Here is a 13,396-nt window from a genome sequence, read left to right on the forward strand (position 1 = left end):
TCTTAGTGGATCCCATGTGAGGCATACACCAGTCTCAATGTATTCTTTGTGTACAGCTGTCTGTGTATCCTATGTGATGTACATTAAGAAGTCTCTGCATATCCTATGAGTGAACGATAATGGTATGCTCAACGGTGTGTTATTCATGCCAAGTAGAATAACATGCGTCAACAACATATACAGTGGTGGCCAAAAGTTTTGGCACCCCTGCAATTCTGTCAGATAATACTCAGTTTCTTCCTCAAAATGATTGCAATCACATATTCTTTGGTATTATTATCTTCATTTAATTTGCTTGCAAGGAAAAAACACAAAAGAGAATGAAGCAAAAATCAAATCATTGATCATTTCACACAAAACTCCAAAAATGGGCCAGACAAAAGTATTGGCACCCTCAGCCTAATACTTGGTTGCACAACCTTTAGCCAAAATAACTGAGAACAACCGCTTCCGGTAACCATCAATGAGTTTCTTACAATGCTCTGCTGGAATTGTAGACCATTCTTCTTTGGCAAACTGCTCCAGGTCCCTGATATTTGAAGGGTGCCTTCTCCAAACTGCCATTTTGAGATCTCTCCACAGGTGTTCTATGGGATTCAGGTCTGGACTCATTGCTGGCCACCTTAGAAGTCTCCAGTGCTTTCTCTAAAACCATTTTATAGTGCTTTTGGAAGTGTGTTTTGGGTCATTGTCCTGCTGGAAGACCCATGACCTCTGAGGGAGACCCAGCTTTCTCACACTGGGCCCTACATTATGCTGAAAAATTTGTTGGTAGTCTTCAGACTTCATAATGCCATGCACACGGTCAAGCAGTCCAGTGCCAGAGGCAGCAAAGCAACCCCAAAACATCAGGGAACATGCGCCATGTTTGACTGTAGGGACCGTGTTCTTTTCTTTGAATGCCTCTTTTTTTTTCCTGTACACTCTATGTTGATGCTTATTCCCAAAAAGCTCTACTTTTGTCTCATCTGACCAGAGAACATTCTTCCAAAACGTTTTAGGCTTTCTCGGATAAGTTTTGGCAAACTCCAGCCTGGCTTTTTTAAGTCTCGGGGTAAGAAGTGGGGTCTTCCTGGGTATCCTACCATACAGTCCCTTTTCATTCAGACGCCGACGGATAGCACGGGTTGACACTGTTGTACCCTCGGACTGCAGGGCAGCTTGAACTTGTTTGGATGTTAGTCGAGGTTCTTTATCCACCATCCGCACAATCTTGCGTTGAAATCTCTCGTCAATTTTTCTTTTCCGTCCACATCTAGGGAGGTTAGCCACAGTGCCATGGGCTTTAAACTTCTTGATGACACTGCGCACGGAAGACACAGGAACATTCAGGTCTTTGGAGATGGACTTGTAGCCTTGAGATTGCTCATGCTTCCTCACAATTTGGTTTCTCAAGTCCTCAGACAGTTCTTTGGTCTTCTTTCTTTTCTCCATGCTCAATGTGGTACACACAAGGACACAGGACAGAGGTTGAGTCAACTTTAATCCATGTAAACTGGCTGCAAGTGTGATTTAGTTATTGCCAACACCTGTTAGGTGCCACAGGTAAGTTACAGGTGCTGTTAATTACACAAATTAGAGAAGCATCACATGATTTTTTCAAACAGTGCCAATACTTTTGTCCACCCCCGTTTTTAGGTTTGGTGTGGAATTGTATCCAATTTGGCTTTAGGACAATTCTTTTTGTGTTTTTTTTCATTGAAGACAAATTAAATGAAGAGAATACCAAAGAATGTGTGATTGCAATCATTTTCAGGAAGAAACTGAGTATTATCTGACAGAATTGCAGGGGTGCCAATACTTTTGGCCACCACTGTAAGGAGAACTTTGGCACTGAAATGATGAGATAGAAGATTGCTTGTGCAATATAATGCTTTTATTTTTTCCCCAATCAGTGTGTATAGATAATATCCTATCAGTCGTTTCTGCCATGTTGGTCTTAGTCCAGGTTATCTGAGTGCAATATATACAGCGTAAAGTACAGGAAGTATAGAATATATACAAATATACAGGCCTTGAATCAGCAAATGGTAAATTAATCCAAAATACATATAAAATTACTTGTTCCAAATACATGAGCAAGATTTGATATATTTGCAAGCAAACGTATAAAGGAGGATCAGATGAAATCTCCATGGATAAGTACCTGGCTTCAATTGGGGATAATTAGACATAGTCTAATGATGCTGCTAAGGGAGATGATAACCCTGTGGAATAAAGAAGAAAGTAAGTATATATGGAAGGAGGGTAAATGTACAAATGATGAAAAGCCAGCACAAAAGGAAAAGACAAATGCGTGAAAAAATAGAAAAAAAGCAAAAAAAAAAGGACAGAAAAAAGAAAGAAAGAAAGGAGGAAAGGGGAAGAAGGCGAAAAAAAGGAAAAGAAAATGGAAGAAAGTAAAGAAAAAAGAAAGAGGAATGAAACCGAAGAAAAAGAAAAATAGAAAAAAGAAAAAGGCAAAAAGAAAAAAGGAAGCAGCAAAGCAAGAAAAAAGCGGAAAAACGAAGAAAATATGAAAGACGAATATAAGAGAATCAGCAGTGTAGATAATGAAAAAAGTGCAACCGGAGGTATAATACAGGAAAAAGGGCAAAAATGAAATTGTGTCATACAAGTAGTGAAGTGCAAAAGATGTAGGGTAAACGAGAGAAAAACATAGATATTGTCATGGCGGCAACTTGCATGTCTCCTCAGTGCAGTTTCACTCACTATGCGGTTTCTCCTTGCGGCAGGCTGTTCTGCTGCGTTTGTTTCCTCCTGCACTCCATAGCACTACTACACCTGTATGTGGTACCAGTCTAGCGATAGGGGAGCGTGGCTGGTCTCTGCAGGAATTTAAGCCTGCCATGTCTTTCAGAGATTAGGCTTCCCTATCCCATGCTAGCAGGGCCTTTTATTAGGCAGCTCCGCCTACCACCCTCTACCGAATGTTGGTTCCTACCTTGTCAGTCCACGTATATGCTTGCCTCAGTATTCTGCTTCCCGTTACCGACCCAGCCTGTTTACCCATCCTGCATTGTAGTCAACCCAACATGTCAGAGACCGCAAGGGCACTTGACGTAAACAGGGAAATGTACCATTGCCCATATCTGCCTGAATTAGAGGATTCCTCAGATTTATAGCTTTCTTGTTGCAAATGAGGGAGGCTACCAAAACTGTGATGTCGTGGTAGGCTCTTCCTAGTAATGGCCAATGTTGAAGAATATAATAGTAGATCTTGTGCATGAAAGTATGATTCAAAACTTCTTTCTCATTTCTTGTTGTCATGTGTCATGGGTGGAACTGTTAGGCTGCGTGCCCACTATGCGTTTTTCAAGCGTTTTTGCCGTGGAATTTCCGCAGCGAAAATGCTTAAAAAACGCTTGGTAATACGTGCCCCATGGTCCTCAATGATAATCCGCATGTGCTGTGCACATGCTGTGGAAATTTCCGCTGCGGATTATCATTGTGGAACAATACGCAGCATGTCCATTAATTTTGCGGATACGCAGCGTAATCGCCGCCATTATCTTGCATTGGACCGCGTGACATCCGCATGACTGCATCTTGCACATGCGGATATCACACGGTTCAATGTGCAGATGGTACCCGGGTCTGGAGAAGAAGAGACTCTCATCCAGACCCAGGTACCATAGAAACTGTAAAAAAAAAAAGAATTTAAAATTAAAAAATAAAGATTACACTTACCTTCCGATGTCCCCCGGTCTCCACAGCTATGCGTGCGGTGTGTTGGGCGGCTCGCGGTGGTGTGAGGACCTGACATGAAGTCATTGCGTCATGTGACAGGTCACGCGACCGCTGACGGCGGTCGCGTGACCTGTCACATGACTCAATGACGTCATCGCAGGTCCTTCACACCACCGCGAGACACCGGGGAGACCGGACGGAGCGGTGAAGGAGACCGGGGGCCATCGGAAGGTAAGTATAATCTTTATTTTTCACCATTCTTATTCTTTTTTTTAACTATTACTTGGTCACACTATATAAATCTTTGCCGGTTGCATGGCTTTATATAGTGTGACCAAGTTGTCAAGCACTTTTCCAAGTGATGCTAAAATCGCTTGGAAAAGCGCTTGATAACCCGCATGCAGAAATCCATGTGCAAAAACGCTTGACAAACGCTTCTACTGGCGGGAAAAACGCATGTAAAATCCGCATGAATTTTTACTGCCAGGGAGAAGCGTAAAAAATATGCAGCATTTCTGCATCGTGGGCACTTAGCCTTAGACACTAGGCGATCAACTCTGCTGAACTGTGACTTGGGTAGAGCAGCTTTAATGTGTCGTGGGTGGCAGCTTGTGTAATGTAGAAGGCTGTTCTTATCAGTTGGTTTAGTATACAAGTATGTGCTAATTGAGCCATCACAATTCTGGATTACCATCGTGTCCAAAATATTAATCAGTTCGCAATTGTAGTGAATAGTAAAGGTTAATTTGAGGATGAAATTGTTAACCTCATGGCAAAAGATAAGATGTGCATCATCCGAGCCCAGCCAGATGAAAAAAATGTCGTCTATGTATTCTTTACAAAGGACTATGTGCTGTTGGTACATAGACTGTGTAAATGAATGGCTCTTCGGAGCGAGCCATGTATACATTCACGTATGGTGGCGCAACATTTGAACCCATCGCGGTGTCTGTATTCTTCATGTAGAACTGGTCTTGGGGGAAAAAAGTAATTCTTAGTGACAATGAGCCTGAGAGTATCTATACAGAAGTTTTTGTAAATTGGTCAATGAAGTGGTTGCATGGAGAAATTCTTCCATCACATTGATGCACAAGGCCCCATCAGTCTGTATACAAACATTTATCTGATGGAAGGGGACCCTCTGTTTCAATGACATGAAAAGAAATGATCAGTGTCTTTAAGTTAGGACCTAGTGGATTGTACTAGTGGGGTCAGAATTTGTTCCAGTGCTTTTTGCTAGCTGTGAGAAAATCGAGTCGGTGGAGGCGACTATAGGACGTCGTAGTGGTTGTGTCAGGTTCTTGTGAATTTTGGGGAGCGTGTAGAAAACTTAGGTCACTGGGTTGGAACTGGTCAAGAAAACTTTTAGTTTTTGTCTATAATTCCTTCTCTCTTGTAAAAATCAATGTGAGTTGATGTTGCATTTGCTAAATCATACATAGGATCACTCAGAAAGGGACTATATATATATGTTTGTTGGTCTGCCAGTTGTGTAGGTGCCTCTCGGATGTAAATATGAGTATCCATGATCACAATGGCCCTGCCCTTGTCGGCTGATTCTATCACTGATTGTTGTTTTGAAGGGTACTAATCACGTTCTGTTCATCCTGTGTAAGGTTATGATGTAATTGGAAATCACCTCTCTTAATATGATCCATGATCGTTGTGATATCCCTTTGTAGGGAAATGAAGGTCTCTATTCGATGGTAAGATTGGGATGGGTTCAAATGACCCGATACAGTCAGATTTAATTGTTTCAGAGTGAATTGACTAGGTGAAGTCGGTGTAGTGTGAATACCCATCTCTGACAGGTTCCCCAAAAAATGTACCTTCAGCCTAAGTGTCCTGAAAAATCTATGAAGCCCTTGGTCTAACACTAAGGAGTTGAATGCTAGTGTAGGACAAAAAGAAATTCCTTTTCGTAGGAGGGTCATTTCTGCAAAGGAAAGGCTGTAGGAAGAGATATTGTATAGTATGAGATCTGTTCTACCTAAGAGCGAGTTATCATTCTAGGGGGTTCTATGGATGTGTCTCGTACCAGCCCTGCTCTTCTTTCCCTGGGGGTTATCCCCCTTCTTTGACCTAAAAAACGAGGATTGGGGCGAGATCCATGTTCGCTGTCAGAGCTTGTTGATGTGGAGGAAAAGGCACGGCGCATGGTTCTTCCTTCTCTGGAGGATCCAGTATCCCGCCATTTGTATACCTGGTTACGTTGATAGTCCTCTGTGTCTTGTATAAAACATGGATCGTTTTTTTGCTTGAAGATGGTTGCGAAATTCAGAGATTATTTTTGTCTGTTTGTTTTGATAGAATCAAATTCTTCAGTGGAGGTTGTGTTACTCAGTTGAAGTTGGACAGTTTTGATCCGTGATTGCACTTAAGTAATCTCCTTCCATAAAAATCAATAGTGAGGAGGATTATGTCTATAGAGCATTTGTTAAGTGTACCTTCAAACTTATTGCAAAAGTCTGGTTTGTCCTAATATAGTGTTGGGTGGAGTGGAATGCGAAATACCCTTGGGATCCGCTAGACCTTGTGAGACTCGGCTGAGGTGACACTGTGTCCTCTAAGGTAGTAGATCTCCTCAATTCGCATTTATAATCTCTTGTTTTGATTTCCTCAACAGAAATATGTAAGAATTGGTTGTGTATGGTGACCTTGGAGATGATTTCAGTGGTTTCCTCCTGATTGTAGGATACACTTGTGAATGATATTAATGCTTATTTCACAAGTGTAGGAACCACATACATGACTGAATGATATTGGCCTGCTCAACTGTGCGTTTTTTTGTGCCAAGAAAAATGAAATGCATCAAGCAACATATAAAGAGAACTTCAGCACTGAAATGATGAGATAGAAGATTGTTTCTGCAATATAATGCTTTTATTTCTTCCCAGTTCAGTGTATACAGATAATGTCCTATCCGATATTTCGGCCATGTTGGCCTTTGTCAAGGTTATCTGAGTGCAAACAGTATGTACAGTGTAAAGTACAGGAAGTAAAGAATATATACAAATATACAGGCATTGAATCTGCAAAAGGTAGATATAATAATCCAAAATACATATAAAATGACTTGTTCTAAATACATTAGAAAAATTGATATATGTGCAAACAAACGTATAAAGGAGGATTAGATAGTTGGAGATAATTAGACAGAGTCTAATAAGACTAAGTTTTGTATATCCTATGTCATGTGTACAGTAGTCTGTTCTATGTCGTGTATACAGCAGTCTCAGTGTATCCTATGTGATGTATATACAGAAGTCCGTGTATACGATGAGATGTACTTGTAGCAGTCTCAGTATATCTTATGTAATGTGAACAGGAGTCTGTGTATCCTTTACAATGTATATAGCGCAGTGTGTATCCTAGATGATGTATATACAGTCATCTTAGTGCAGTGGTCTCAAACTCGACTAAGTATATGGGCCGCACATAGAAAAAATGTGAATTTCAAGGGCTGCATACTTTGCAGGATGATATGAAATTTTTAATGATACCATATTGTTTTTCCTATAAACCTTTTGGATCATTTTTTGAACATTTTTGGCTTTTTTATTTTACTCTTTTAAATGGCATTCACTTTATGAGCTATGGTACCGTTTTATAGTTTTTACAAGTTTACAGTTTTAATTTCCTTTTTGTGTCCCCTAATTGGCCACATAGTGATTTTTTTTTTGTTACAATTAGCACCATACAGTAATTATGACCAGCTTCTTATAGTAATGTCCCTGTCTTGTAGTAATGTGCCCATCCCGGTCCCCGTCTTGTAGTCATGTGCCCATCCCGGTCCCCGTCTTGTAGTCATGTGCCCATCCCGGTCCCCGTCTTGTAGTAATGTGCCCATCCCGGTCTCTGTCTTGTAGTAATGCGCCCATCCCGGTCTCGGTCTTGTAGTAATGCGCCAATCCCGGTCTCTGTCTTGTAGTAATGCGCCAATCCCAGTCCCCATCTTGTAGTAATGTGCCCATGCCAGTCCCCGTCTTGTAGTAATGCGCCCATCCCGGTCCCCATCTTGTAGTAATGTGCCCATCCCGGTCTCTGTCTTGTAGTAATGTGCCCATCCCGGTTTCTGTCTTGTAGTAATGTGCCCATCCCGGTCCCCATCTTGTAGTAATGCGCCCATCCCAGTCCCCATCTTGTAGTAATGTGCCCATCCCGGTCCCCAGCTTGTAGTAATGTGCCCATCCCGGTCCCCAGCTTGTAGTAATGTGCCCATCCCGGTCCCCAGCTTGTAGTAATGTGCCCATCCCGGTCCCCAGCTTGTAGTAATGTGCCAATCCCGGTCCCCGTCTTGTAGTAATGTGCCCATCACGGTCCCCGTCTTGTAGTAATGTGCCCATCCCGGTCCCCGTCTTGTAGTAATGTGCCCATCCCGGTCCCCGTCTTGTAGTAATGTGCCCATCCCGGTCTCTGTCTTGTAGTAATGCGCCCATCCCAGTCCCCGTCTTGCAGTAATGTGCCCATCCCGGTCCCCGTCTTGTAGTAATGTGCCCCTGTTAGTCCCCATCTTGTAGTAATGTGCCCATCCCGGTCTCTGTCTTGTAGTAATGCGCCCATCCCGGTCTCTGTCTTGTAGTAATGCGCCCATCCCGGTCCCCATCTTGTAGTAATGTGCCCATCCCGGTCCCCATCTTGTAGTAATGTGCCCATCCTGGTCCCCATCTTGTAATAATGTGCCCATCCTGGTCCCCAGCTTGTAGTAATGTGCCCATCCCGGTCCCCATCTTGTAGTAATGTGCCCATCCCAGTCCCCATCTTGTAGTAATGTGCCCATCCCGGTCCCCGTCTTGTAGTAATGTGCCCATCCCAGTCCCCGTCTTGTAGTAATTTGCTCATCCCAGTCCCCGTCTTGTAGTAATATGCCCATCCCGGTCTCTGTCTTGTAGTAATGCGCCCATCCCAGTCCCCGTCTTGTAGTAATGCGCCCATCCCAGTCCCCGTCTTGTAGTAATGTGCCCATCCCGGTCCCCGTCTTGTAGTAATGTGCCCATCCCGGTCCCCGTCTTGTAGTAATGTGCCCATCCCGGTCCCCGTCTTGTAGTAATGGCCCATGTTGGTCCCTAATGTGTAGAACATTCAACTGAAAATAATCACTGACTTCGGCGGCTCTCAGGACCAGGCCGCAATCATTACGGGGGCTCCGGTGCCTGCGGGCCGTATTAAGCTGCCTCTGGGGCCGCGAATTTGAGACCCCTGTCTTAGTGGATCCTATGTCATACCTTCAGCAGTCTCAATGTATCCTTTGTGTAGAGCAGTCTCAGTTTATCATATGTGATGCATATACAGTAGTCTGTGTTCCTAGATCAGGGTTCCCCAACTCTGGTCTTCAAGAGCCACCAACAGATCATGTTTTCAGGATTTCCTTACTATTGCACAGGTGATAATTGCATCATCTGGACAGGTAATAACTCCATCACCTGGGCAATATTAAGGAAATCCTGAAAACATGATCTGTTGGTGGCTCTTGAAGACCAGAGTTGGGGAACACTGTCCTAGATGATGTATAAACAGCTGTCTTAATAGATCCCATGTGATGTATGTTTAGCAGTGATAGGATATCCTATATAATGTACCGTATATATAGCAGTCAATGTATTCTATGATGTAATACCAAAATTTTCCTTAAAAATATTAAATAAATAGTTCAGGCACTTCAGGAATCAACATATAATACCGAGACGCTTATCAGGTGATAGGTTTGACCCAATAAAACTAGAAGTGACTCAATTTGAAAATATAAAAACATGTTTTATTTGAACACATAATTAAAACAGTATATATTTTTTCTTTTCTTAAAATAGGATAATGGTGTTACTAATAACACACATATATATAGATAGAGAATTGGTCCCATATATAGCTCCATACAGTATGGGCACCATACAGTGTTACATACATTTTTAAAAAAAAGCAAATACTCACCTCTCCTTGCTGGCGGCAGGTCAGGACTCCTCAGCGTCTTCCGGCTCTCTGCACTGTCAGAGCAGAGGACACGCTGTACTGATGTCATCGCGCCCTCCGTCCTGAGACGTCACAAAGTCAGGAAGTCGCTGGAGCTGCTGAGGATCAAGGAGAGGTAAGTATAAGTGCCGGGGGCCCTGAGCGAAGCGGGGGGGGGGGGCACTCGCAGGTGCTGGCATTGCGCTCCCCCGACTCATCGTCCCAATATATATATATATATATATATATATATATATCAGTACAGACAAAAAGTTTGGACACACCTTCTCATTTAAAGATTTTTCTGTATTTTCATGACTATGAAAATTGTACATTCACACTGAAGGCATCAAAACTATGAATTAACACATGTGGAATTATATACTTAACAAAAAAGTGTGAAACAACTGAAAATATGTCTTATATTCTAGGTTCTTCAAAGTAGCCACCTTTTGCTTTGATGACTGCTTTGCACACTCTTGGAATTCTCTTGATGAGCTTCAAGAGGTAGTCACCGGAAATGGTCTTCCAACAGTCTTGAAGGAGTTCCCAGAGATGCTTAGCACTTGTTGGCCCTTTTGCCTTTACTCTGCAGTCCAGCTCACCCCAAACCATCTCGATTGGGTTCAGGTCTGGTGACTGTGGAGGCCAGGTCATCTGGCGTAGCACCCCATCACTCTCCTTCTTGGTCAAATAGCCCTTACACAGCCTGGAGGTGTGTTTGGGGTCATTGTCCTGTTGAAAAATAAATGATGGTCCAACTAAGCGCAAACCGGATGGAATAGCATGACTCTGCAAGATGCTGTGGTAGCCATGCTGGTTCAGTATGCCTTCAATTTTGAATAAATCCCCAACAGTGTCACCAGCAAAGCACCCCCACACCATCACACCTCCTCCTCCATGCTTCACGGTGGGAATCAGGTATGTAGAGTCCATCCGTTCACCTTTTCTGCATCGCACAAAGACACGGTGGTTGGAACCAAAGATCTCATATTTGGACTCATCAGACCAAAGCACAGATTTCCACTGGTCTAATGTCCATTCCTTGTGTTCTTTAGCCCAAACAAGTCTCTTTTGCTTGTTTCCTGTCCTTAGCAGTGGTTTCCTAGCAGCTATTTTACCATGAAGGCCTGCTGCACAAAGTCTCCTCTTAACAGTTGTTGTAGAGATGTGTCTGCTGCTAGAACTCTGTGTGGCATTGACCTGGTCTCTAATCTGAGCTGCTGTTAACCTGCGATTTCTGAGGCTGGTGACTCGGATAAACTTATCCTCAGAAGCAGAGGTGACTCTTGGTCTTCCTTTCCTGGGGCGGTCCTCATGTGAGCCAGTTTGTTTGTAGCGCTTGATGTTTTTTGCAACTGCACTTGGGGACACATTCAAAGTTTTCCCAATTTTTTGCACTGACTGACCTTTATTTCTTAAAGTAATGATGGCCACTTGTTTTTCTTTACTTAGAATTTGTATTATGGCAAGAAAAAAGCAGCTAACAGTCTATTCAGTAGGACTATCAGCTGTGTATCCACCTGACTTCTGCACAACACAACTGATGGTCCCAACCCAATTTATAAGGCAAGAAATCCCACTTATTAAACCTGACAGGTCACACCTGTGAAGTGAAAACCATTTCCAGTGACTACCTCTTGAAGCTCATCAAGAGAATGCCAAGAGTGTGCAAAGCAGTCATCAAAGCAAAAGGTGGTGACTTTGAAGAACCTAGAATATAAAACATATTTTCAGTTGTTTCACACTTTTTTGTTAAGTATATAATTCCACATGTGTTAATTCATAGTTTTGATGCCTTCAGTCTGAATGTACAATTCTCACAGTCATGAAAATACAGAAAAATCTTTAAATGAGAAGGTGTGTCCAAACTTTTGGTCTGTATTGTGTATGTATATAATACACACAATTCATGGAAAAGGGTAATGTGTACACCCTGAATCGGTTGTGTATTCTAAATTAACATTCCATTTATTACCATATTAGACACTACCATTAATGGACTAAATAAACCCCATCGTCAATTAAACATGAGGAACACATAAGAAACAAAAGACGATAAAAGGGCCACTGGATTTGAAAAAATTGTGACAAAGTTTATTATCAATAATTAGGCACACAGCAGGGGTAAGTGCGAGTACAATAGGGAAAGCTAAAAAAGCTTAAAAACAACCCACTCCACATGGCAGTCACCATAATAAGCCCTACATTATATATAATTAAGTCATTAATTTGAGACATACAAAAACAGAGGATATCACCATGAGGAACAACAACAAGTGACAACTCTATAAAAAGTTCACAGAGTAATCTATCATAATGCCCTTATAGCATATAAAGAGTGAAAAATCACTCACTAGCTCTTACACATGTATTTTCCCCAGAGCGTTCACCATATACATACCAGGGAAATCAAACCCAGGTCACGAAGCAGTCAAAGGGCAACCAGGAACTAGGGGACATAATAGGAGAGCGCACATGTGGAGCGGGATGCCCCGACGTGCGTTTCGAACTCCGTTCGTCAGGGGACATACGGGTGAGGTGGATACATACGATTTTATAGGCGCCAAGTGGCACCGTAAACCGGAAGTGACACTGGTGTCACCATGGAAATCAAAGACGCAGGCCGGCGTCCGCGTGAACCGGATGTGACGCATGCGTCACCATGGAGATCAGGGCGACGGCCGGTGTCCGCGTCACATGACATCCGGCAGCAGAAAATTGCAGTGCCGCATGCCAATACAGACACAGAAAGCAGGCAGGCGCCGAGAAACCCACAGCACGCATGCGTGCCCAGTCACAACGTTCCCTTGCACGTAGGTACCAGATAAAATGAAAGAGTTCAAAGTTGGATTATAAAGAGTGAAAGACACATGCAGGGGGGAGGGACAAGCAGGCCACTAATAGATCATAGAATATTAAATCCAAAAGATCACAGACAACATAATACAGAGAGGTTACAGAATTGATTATAAATATAATCAGACCAAGTATATCATTTAGAACAGGTAGATAGTTGAAAGCCACATATATTTATGAATATATCACATAGATGGATAAAGAAGGATATATAGGGCAACCTGTCAATGAAAAAGCAGGATGACAATTAGTGATAATACACTAGGGAACAATAAGGTGACCTGGTTCAAACAGAATATAAGTATCTCTAATTTACTGTGGATTACAACAGGATGCACTATACTAGGCCGCAACCATCTACTTAGAAAAGCACAAAAGTGCCACACAAAATTGAATATAATATACAAAGGTTAGTATACACTGTTCATTTGTCTTCAAATAACATATATTGTATTTTATTGTATTAATATAGAACATCAAGGCATATACATACTGTATATCATAACCACGCATATATATGCAAATAACAAAAGCCACAAATGCACACTGTTCTTTTCCATTTTTTCTGTGGTAAATGGTCCTTTGTGATCTTTTTTGCAGATGGAAAATTATATATTCAAACAACCAGTGGAAGGGTCCACGATAAAAAGCAGGCAGGGGACAACCAGAGAGGAAAAATTATCCTAAATGATGTACAAAAAGATAAAGACACTGGGGTAAGTGAACAAATAATAACAAACGTAAAATCAAAGCACGGACCTATTGAACCAATTTAATGTAATATATATATATATATATATATATATATATATATATATATATATATATATATATATATATATATATATATATATATGTGTATATACACACATATACACATACACACACATATATATATATA

General features: G+C 41.9%; 1 long non-coding RNA gene across 1 annotated transcript in view; it reads right to left on the bottom strand.

Moving 5' to 3' along the window:
* The window catches only part of LOC141152873 (uncharacterized), a 52,328-nt gene extending 39,951 nt beyond the window's left edge, over positions 1–12,377 (bottom strand). The window contains exons 1-3 of the long non-coding RNA XR_012247178.1: positions 12,041–12,377; positions 9,619–9,755; positions 2,147–2,207 (exon numbers count right to left, since the gene is read on the bottom strand). This is a non-coding gene — a long non-coding RNA (uncharacterized lncRNA). The remainder of the gene's footprint in view (positions 1–2,146; positions 2,208–9,618; positions 9,756–12,040) is intronic.
* Positions 12,378–13,396: the final 1,019 nt, after the last annotated feature.

This window comes from Phyllobates terribilis, unplaced genomic scaffold (genome assembly GCF_046119375.1).
Source record: "Phyllobates terribilis strain yellow unplaced genomic scaffold, ASM4611937v1 Scaffold_7__3_contigs__length_470593459, whole genome shotgun sequence".
NCBI lineage: Eukaryota > Metazoa > Chordata > Amphibia > Anura > Dendrobatidae > Phyllobates > Phyllobates terribilis.